We start from the raw sequence: 10,586 nt of genomic DNA on the forward strand, positions 1-10,586 counted from the left end.
TGGTCAAGTTCTTGTGCTGTATTTTGTGCGTAGAAGTTGAGTTGTATTGTCAACCCCAGTCAGTAAGGATTACGTAAAAAAAAAAAAAAAAGATTATTCTCAAGTGTAGATTTCTCTTAATTCCATTTGTGTTATCATGTTAAACTATTATTGTGGCTTCTTGTGTAAAGACAGGAACTGTGGAACTGTGATGTTGTCTTTTGTGTTGTTAAAATAAGAAATGTCTTATCTGTATATGTATGAGTCCTCTTGTCATTGTATTTGGCACGTGAATACTGTGTACAAGGAAATATTAAGACTGGTTACCCCTAAACAACATATACTTATACTTGCTTCTGGAAAAGTGTTTAAGACTTAGCTAGGTTTCCATTTAGATCTTCATATCTGTTGCATGGAAGAAAGTTGGAATCTTGGCATAGAGTTGCATGATATGTAAGATTTTGTGCATTAATAATTGTTAAAATCTGTGTTCCAAAAGTGGACATAGCATGTACAGGCAGTTTTCTGCCCTGTGCACACAAAAAAAAAAGTTTAAAAAAAGTTGTTTAATATTTGTTGTTGTATACCCAGATACGCACCGAATAAACTCTTTATATTCATTCAAAGAAAAATCCTTCAACACGTATTTATTGAGTGTCCATCACTTGCCATTAACTGTTGTACGAACTGGAGTTAAACATTGAATTATGTATATAAGGACACCGCCCTCAGATAATCTACAGTCTAGTGATTCATATTAACATGAACACTCTTTAAAGTGTGTTTATTGTATTAGTTATTGCACTTGGACTTCACATTAGAGCAAAGAATTCTTGTTCCCATTAAGTGATGGAATTATACAAAGGAAACCTATATTCTAGTATTCTCTCTGCCATCCACACTATTATTCCCCTTTCTCTGTTGCTCATTTTCCAGGTAGAGGAAAGACACAGGACTAAATATCTAAGGTCTTTCCACCTCTGAGAGCTGAAGGAAAATATAAATATTTTTAATGCCACTGACTTTTTATTAGTTCCCCAAAGCTACCATTGCCTGGTAATGCATAGTTTGGGAATAGTCCATATATGAAGGTAAGAGTGGAGGAACAGGTAGAACATAATTGACGGGTTCTTTTCAGAGCATCCATCAAATAAAGTTACTAGGAACCCAATCAGCATGCTTTTCCATGGAAGGGAAAAGTAGACATTTGATGCGTTTAGCTATCCTGGGATGAAAACACCTATTCCTAAGATGTTTTGGCCACATTCAACAGGAGCTCCTAGCCCAGCCCAGCCCAGCCCAGCCCAGTTCAGTCACCTTGTGATTCCATCTTAAACCTCCATCCTGCCTGAGCTCTAAAGTCTACCTGCATGAAGTTAGTCTCCCCACCTAGCTTGGACTTAGCCTTTGTATCATGTACCAGGAGTAGACTTACTCAACCCCTGCCCACTATTAAGTCTTCCTAATTTTCAGTCAGTAGAGAAAAGAAGTGTATCCTCTCTCTCTTGCTCCAAGGACTTTAAGGTTTGGTTTATTAACTATTTTGGTTGCTGCTTTTGCTTTGTCATTGTTCAGGAAGAGCATAGGTCTGCTGGTAATAAACATATCAGTACATTGGTGTCTCAGGGAAGCCTGGCATAAATAAGTGGTCAAAATACCCAGGAAGAACCCTTTACTCCCGGCATTCTCTTTAAGCTACCTCAACTTGTTCTTAACAGAATGTGGTATTTTAAAAAAATCAGTAATTAAATAGTCCTCAAAAAACCTTAAAGCGACAATACTTTCATACATCTTCATTATACACACACATTTCAGTAACATTTTCTCATGGTAGAATGTATTAGCCCTGCCACATGCTTGATGAAAGAATATTTTTGGAAAACACTACAAAGACTATTGGCTCTCAGACCTTTTGTACACATCAGAAACACCTGGAGGGCTTATAAGACTCTGATTGCTCTACCCCACCTCCAGAGTTTCTGATTGAGTAGGTCTGGAGTGGGCTCAAGTCTTAAGATTTCTAACTAGTTGCAAGGTGATGCTGAGGCCGCTGGTCCTGGGGAGCCACACTTTGAGAACCACTGGCATACACTATTTCCTTCTTTGGGATTCAAAAATGTGTATTAGTATACCGAGTTCTAAAAAAGCCCTGCGTTAAGGAAACCTGCATAACTTTGACAAATGCTGGATAAACATCATTGGCCATGAAGCCATAGTTTAACAGAGCATAAGTTAACACTGCAATAGAGTGATGGTCCCTCAAAACTTTTGTGGGCACCTGAATCACCTGTGGTATTTAATCTCCTTCCATGGTTTTAGGCTAGGCTTGGGAATCTGCTGAATCTGATACCTACCACAGCTTGAGAACCACTGCTCTATAGCATAACATTGGATTTCATGTTGTCACTACTATGCGTGTATATCCAATCTTGCATTGTATTGAGCCTGGGGGCATTAGGAGAAAAAAGAACCCAACCACTTTCTTCAAGCTACTTGAAATTATTTAAAAGCAAAATAAATGCCAGCTTTTTCCTCCAGGAGTTTTATTTCTACCTGAGGAGAAACATTCTTTGCCATGGAATTTTTAAAGGATTGGGAGGAGAAGTGATCTGTAGCACTTCTCACCTCACTCACCAGTGCATTGTCCCAGTTCTCAGCCAATCAATTTCACTGAAGAATTTTTGAGAGACCCCAGCTACATGATACCAAATTTTCCAAGCATCCATTGTCCAAGTGAACACTCGGGGGGAAATGAATATCAATAGGACCATCCCTCCATCTGTACCAGCTGATATTAATCGTTCTGTGGATACGGGATGACAGAATCAGAATTGATAACTATTTTGAGTATATGTCATCCAAATGTACCCTAGCAGCCTCATATAGCCGCTGTGTCCTCCATGGGTTAAATTGAAATGTGCCCTAACTAGCACACATGTATTTCTACCAACAGTTTTCTCAAAGCAATCTAGGCTTTTCCTATGATGTGTTCCAAAATTTTTCCAACCTCTACTCAAAACCATTTCTGCATTTTAGGTATTGATTATAGCGACACCCACTTGCCAGTACCAAAATCTATACAGGGATATGGCAGTGATAATGGATGACCATTTCCAATCACAAAAACAACTGGTACTCCAAGTTATTTACCATGTTTACGATGACGACTTTTCATTGCTCGGTATGCAAAGATGTGGTCCCATGGTTTTGCTTGATGCATTTGGCTATCCTGGGATGAAAACACCATGTCACCATGCTATCTTATTCTGTCCTTTGGGTGTGCCTCCCCCACCCACCTCCGAAAATTGAGAATGCTACAAGCTATAGGACACTCAACAGGTGTCTCTAATTCTAGTCTGCTTTTTAGCTCTAAATGAGAAAAAAAAGAGAGAAATCCTAACTCAGAGTAATGGCATTTGGGTGTTACTCTTTCGTGGACCACCGCGACCTGGACCTTTTTAATCTTGAAATATTATGCTGCTTTTAAGAGGTTGGTTTGAATTTGTTGCACAGAGAACAATAGTATATGCCAAATCAATCAGCCCTTTTGCTAATATCACATAAGTACATGTATTCGGTATTTATTTCATCACATTCACTCAAAAAAAAATACAGGAAAGTACATGGCATCACTTTGAAAATGATCCAATTTCTATGTGGCCATTCTTGAAGAAGTTTGTAACAACTGTATTTTTGTCATCTTGCAGGAAGTCTTTCTAGAATACACAACATGGATTGTTTTCAGTATTAGAATTCTAAATCAGTTAGTGAAATATCAATCCAATTTCTCTGTTTCTATTAATTTTTTTTCATACAGTCACTTGACACTGCACACACACATAGATGTGCCTCCTAAAGGTCTTCAAGATGCTCTCTTCCTTTGGGAAGTGAACATATCTGTTCAGTAGGGAGTCTGGGACAGCCAAGTTAAAAAGCCAGGGCTCTCTGGCTTCTGAAGCTGTCCTGCCAGCTATAACACTTCTGTACACTAAGGAGTATTGCCCAGGTTTAGCCCACATGATAGCATGTCTGTACATTTTGGACTCTAAATAATTGTGCACATTCTAATTTGTTTTCAGTTCTGTAGAGCTAACAATTAGAGTAAGAGAAATGTACACGGGTGATGATTGAGTAAAAAGCTCAGCTGCTTTGCGTCAATTGTACCGCTTGTTAGCTGAGTGGATATTTATTACCTTGTAAGCTGTCAATGCTGCACAGCATGTAACTGAGACCTGGATAAAGCATTCAATTCATGCAAGGATGAATGGATTGAGACTGAGTCAACCTTGTAGAAAAAGTGATACTCTGGGGTTTAACAACAGGGAAATTTTATTTTCTTACTGGGATTAATAAAGTGGAACTCCAAATGGAAATAACTACTCAGTTTTACATTCTTCACATATATAAACATCTCCATCACTAATACCCTTGTATAAACTGGATAATTACAACCCAAGAGTTCTTTCTTTTCTTCTTAGAAAATTTCAAAACCAAAAAATTATTTCTAAAAGGCTAACCGTACTACAGTATAGTTTTTATTTTTATGTAAAACAGCTGAACAAAAATAGTTTGCAAAATGTTGGTGTCTCATGGGTCTTAGGGACATTTCAAAATACATCATCATTACATTCACCAACATATTGAATGCCAAATACACACAAAGCCCTGTGGGGTGTGTGTGCATGTGTGTGTGTGTTTGTGTGTGTGTGTGTGTATCTTGGGACAGGACACTTTTAAATAAAGAGTCCTGCTTCCTACTCTTGGAGCTTTCAATAAAGAGGTCTTCAAATTTCCTTGGAGTCATATGCATTAAGTATACTATCATATTACTAAATTCTGCTAAAAACAAAATACACAGGTTCTACTTTCCAGAAAATCTCAGCCTAGAGTAGGAGATAGATATGTAACTATCAAATTTAGTCAGAATATGATAAATTCTATAGTACAATCAAGGTGCCAGATGGAGAAAAAAATTGATTAGGGAAATTCAAAAGGTTTCAAAGAGGGGTTATTTTTTTTAGTTGAGTCTTAATAGATGAGTAGGAATTCAACAGCTAAAAAGCTAATGTAGCCAACCCTAAGCCAAAAACTGTTATGAGCAAAGGCACAGAGTCATGAAATAGCACTGAGTGTCCAGAAAACATTAATTAGCCTAGTGTAGCTGGACAATAGGAGTCAGAGCCCCTGGTAGCAAGAGATGCTTGGGAAAGGAATGATCTACCCCCAGTGCTTCATTCTATTATGTCTCATTGCCTAAAAGATATTGTGAGCTACCTAGATGTGGATTTTTGGAATGTCTCTGAAACCAAGTGGTTCTATATGTTTTGTAGAAACCCAATGAGAAAATTATTTTTTTCAGGATAATGGCCTATGAACAAAGTATGATTCACAGCCTAGCTTATTAGACTGGAGTAGATTAACCTTAGTAATTCTTCCTTCTCTTCTGTCCTTTGCCTGCTCTAAAAAGAATTTGTCAAGCAGTTTGATGAAAGGAAAACTTTCTTCAAATTCATTCCATCCAAAATGTACATTTTAATGATTTGTAAAATGAAGTTTATTTGTAATTTTCAGATTTCCAAAATTATTTAAAATAGCCTCCCGCCCTCCTTGCCTCCTTGTCTCTGTCTCTCTGTGTCTGTCTTTGTCTGTCTGTCTGTCCATCTGTCTGTCTGTCTCTCTCTCTCATGCACACAAACACATACACACAATGTTTGTATACTTCCTTGGAAGGCAGAGCTAGGATTTTTATGTAACGTAATGTACAAACCTCTTAAGTGTATCAATTTGTTTTGACAAATGCACACATCGTGGAACCCAAACTTCTATCAAGATATAGAATATTTCCATCACCACGCAAAATTCCCTTCTGCTCCTTCCCAGTCAATACCCACCCACCCACACACAGGCAACCAGTGGTCTGATTTTTTTCATCTTATATTACTTTTTTCCATTTTACCATTTTAAACTTATTACAAATATTATCATATCATGTATGCTCTTTGTGTAAGGCTTCTTTCACTCAGGAAAAAGGTTTTCAGATCTATTAATGTTGTCACGTATCCTATTCTTCTTTATTGCAGACTAGAATTCCATGATGTGAATATATCAGTTCGTTTATCCATTTTCTAATTGACAACACCAGGGCTGTTTCCAAATTTGAGCTGTTTTGAGTAGCGCTGTTATAAAAAGTCTTACTAAATATTTCTGTGTAAATATACTCATTTCTCTTAGGCAAATACCGAGGATTTTCTATATCCTAGAGTAAGTGTATGGGTCATTTTATAACAGACTATTACAACTTTTCCAAAAGTAGAAATGCTATTTTTACACTTCTACCAGCAGGATATAAAAGTTTCAGTTGCTCTAAATCCTTGTCAACATTTGATGTATTCAGTCTTTTTAATTTTAGCATTTCTGGTATGTGTGCCTTGGTATCTTGGTTTTAACCTGCATTTCACTGAAGCTTATTGGTGATTCGTGTATCTTCCTTTGTGAAGTGTCTCCTCTTCTGATTTGCCCATTTATATTGCATTGTCTTTCGATTACTGATTTTTTAGAAATTATATAACCTAGATGCCAGTCCTTTGCCAATTATATAATTACGAAAATTTTCTCCTAGTTTATGGCCTTTTCTTAATTTTATTTTAATAATTTTTAATTTTTCAATTACAGTTGATATACAATATTATATTAATTTCAGGTGTACAACATAGTGATTTGACATTTATGTAACTTATAAAGTGATCACCCTAATAAATCCAGTACCCATCTGGCACCATACTATACTACATTACCATACTATATTACAATACTACTGATTATATTCCCCATGCTATACTTTCCATCCCTGTGACTATTTTGTAACTACCAACTTGTACCTCTTCAATCTTTCCCTTTCACCCATCTCCACAGTTCCCCACCCATCTAGTAACCATCAAAATGTTCTCTGTATCTATGAGTTTACTTCTGCTGCATTTGTTTATTTTGTTCTCTGGATGCCACATATAAGTGAAACCATATGGCGTTTGCTTTTGTCTGACTTATTCTACTCAGCACAATACCCTCTAGGTCCATCCATGTTGTTGCAGATGGCAAGATTTCATTCTTTTTTATGGCCAAGTAATGTATCATTGTACATATGTACCACCTCTTCTTTATCCATTCATCCATTGATGGACACCCAGGTTGCCGCCATATCTTAGCTATTGAAAATAATGTTGCAATGAACATATGAGTGCACATGTTCCTTTAAAGTAGTGTTTTGGGATTCTCGGGAAATATAACCAGAAGCGAGATTTCTAAGTCCTTCTTTGTCTCTTGTTATAGCCTTTGCTTTAAAGTCTATTTTGTCTGGTATAACTATTACTACTCCAGCTTTTTGTTTGTTTGTTTGTTTCAATTTTCATGAAATATCTTTACCTACTCCTTACTTTTAGTCAATGTGTGTCTTTCAATCTGAAGTGAATCTCTCGTGGGTAGCATATGTAGTGGTTTTGTTTTCTTATCCATTCTGCCACCATATGTCTTTTGATTAGAGCTTTTAATCCATATATATGTAAAGTAATTGTTGATAGATTTGTAGTTTTTTTTTAAATGTGGATATTTAGTTTTTTGAGCCCCACTGATTGAGAGGACTTCTCTTTACACGTTAGGTTGCTTTGGTTTCTTTGTCAGAAATCAAATAACTTTGTATGTGTGAGTCTATTTCTAACCTCTTCATTCTGTCCTATTGGTATATTTATTTATTCTTATGCCAATACTTCACCATCTAAATTACTGTAACTTTGTAGTAGGTCTCAATGTCAGGTAAAGATTCCTTCAGATTTGTTCTTTTTTCTTAGATTTCTTTTGAAAATTCTAGGTCCTTTGATGGTAGCTGGAGATGCCCTTCAAGCTCACTCTTTAGTCTTCTGTCCTTCTACTTCCATTCCCTTTAAGTGCTTGCCTGATCTTCACTAATCATTGCTGATGAATGAATCTCCAAATCTTAATCTCCAACTAAATCCAATTCATGCCCCAAGGCCATCCATATATTCCCTCTAAAGCTCAGACATTTCTCCGTAACAATAAAGAATTGTGCTCATTAGGCTTTCTTTTAAAGGGGCCCAAATCAGGAGTAAGATCATTCTTGCCAGCTTCAAGCTCAGAAAAACAAAATTCGAATTGCTTCTTTGTTTCCTATACTCAGCCAATCATTGGTGGTTTCTGAGTTTTTATTTGCTATATTTTTCTATTTTTACATTCTTATTGCCACATTCTCTAGAATATTCCACCATGATTAATGTTACAGTCTCCCACTAACTCCCTTTCATAACCTAGCTAGATAATCTTCCTGAAAATCCTTTAGCCTGTATCATTCCCTTGTTTGCTAATGTATGATCAAACTAAATATCTAGATTTGGCCTTGGAGGCACTTCCATATGTAGTCTCCCTCCAACTCTCTCACCTCATCTCCTAGTAGTCTTTATAAATAAATGTGCTATCTGGTAGTTATTTGAGCCTTTAAACAAATTGGTCATTCTAACTACATAAAATTTAGACTTTCCAGATATTACAAGGTGTAATTATAAAGATTTTCCTCTATTCAGAACAAAAACATTTCTATTATTTAATAGTCACATTGCATTAAAATTTTTCATGTTTCAATAACCATTTTAGCTCAAACTTAGATTTTTTTAACCAATAAGTTCTATCTTTTCAAAGTATTCTTGGATCTGTTGATTAATAAATTTCCCAGAGACACCTTGGTTCCCTTCGTTATTCTATCACTTGCTAGTCAGCATTGATTGAGTAGTTTGTCAGAACTTAAGGTCCTCTGTGACCTGCTCAAAGACGCTGATCAGGAATTTTCTCTTGGTTTTATTCCTAGACACTTTTGTAGGCAGCAAACTTTAAATATTATTTTGTTCTGCTCCTCTTATTTTAGCAAGAAAGTTATTCTTGAAATGTGCATTAGTAAATACTGACAAATTTCCTTTTTGTATTTTATACGTGACTAATTTCCCACTACATTCTTTCAGTCCAGGCTCCAGATGATTCCAATTCATTGTTTCCTGAAGAAATTTGTATCATTGTAGAAAGAAATTTAGTAATATTAGTGTAATTTTAATTTTTATTAGAATTTAGAGATATGTACTCTAGTTCTAGCCATCTCACTCACTTGCTTGATGATATAGAATAAATCACTTCTCTCTCAGATTTTTTTTTTAATTTTGTAAGATGAGTGATTTTGAATCAATGATGTTTAAGTATATCTCAGTTTTCCTAGTCTAAGATTGTATTAAAGGCTGCTATGGTCTAAATGTTTGTGTCCCACAAAATTCATACATTAAAATCCTAATGCCCCATGAGGTGGTATTAGTAGGTGAGGTCTTTGGGAGTCTTAGATCATGAGAGTGAAGCCCTCATGAGTAGAGTTAATGTTTTATAAAAAATGCCCCACAGTGATCCATCAGTTCTTCCTTCATATGAGGACACAAGAAGGTTGTACCCTGGAAGAGAGCCATCATTTGAAGGTACTGGTACCCCGATCTCAGACTTCCAGCCTCCAAAACTGTGAGAAATAAATTTCTGTTGTTTATGTCACCAAATCTGCGGTATTTTGTTATAGCAGTCAGAATGAACTGAGACAATGGCCTTTTAGATATCTGATGGCAGAAAGGTATTTGAGCAAAGTACGTCCCTCAAAACACAGTATCTAGGCAATTCCCAGTCTATTTATACATTAACTTGGCCCTAGATTTAGAATTATTCCACCACTGGACCATATTTGGACCTGAAACACTGAAAGTAAAGTCTCTCATATAAGTGGTAAAGAGAATGAAATATGCTACCCTTATTATTAAGACTAAGGACCAAAAAATAAACATCTTCCAAAAATGATGACCTCATCTGCCACACTCAGTCATTCATTGATCAAACATTTCTTGAATTCTTACTAAGGTCCAAATTTTATGTAGGCACTCAGAATATAGGGATAAAATAAGTATGATCCTCATCCTGGAAAAGAATATAGTCAAATGAGGAAGACAAGACGTCTATAGATAAATTATCCTATTGACTGGAATGTAATCTAATATCTAAAAAATGTTACAGGACCACATTCTGATAAATTAGCAACATCACAGCAAATAGTAAGGTTTACACCACCAATTATGGAACTTGAGTCAGTTCAGTCCCTTGGGCTGTAGGGATTTTTAAGGTAAATTCATCTGCCTCTTCTATCCTGGCATTGCTAGCGTGAGAATAGCAAAGATTTTACATTTTCTCAGAACCAGAATCGTTCCACAGAATAAAATAGAAGCATAGTGGGAAATGCCCTACATCTAAAACTACCCTTCAGGGAGGTTGAGAGACTATCATTCTGAAATCCACTATTAAACATTTACAGAGTAAAATTTTACAAACACACCACACACACACACACACACACACACACACACACACACACACACACACACGCAAGCAAACCTATACTTCCGCAACTCTCCCCCTTTATAGTATTATTCTTGTTCTTTACTCTCTGGTACCAGAAAACAGTGTTTCTGAACTTTTCTTTCTGCCATGATATTCACTCAAATTGATCCATCATGTTTCCTTTCCATTTC

The sequence above is a fragment of the Pteropus alecto genome, unplaced genomic scaffold (assembly GCF_000325575.1).
Source record: "Pteropus alecto unplaced genomic scaffold, ASM32557v1 scaffold139, whole genome shotgun sequence".
Taxonomy (NCBI): domain Eukaryota; kingdom Metazoa; phylum Chordata; class Mammalia; order Chiroptera; family Pteropodidae; genus Pteropus; species Pteropus alecto.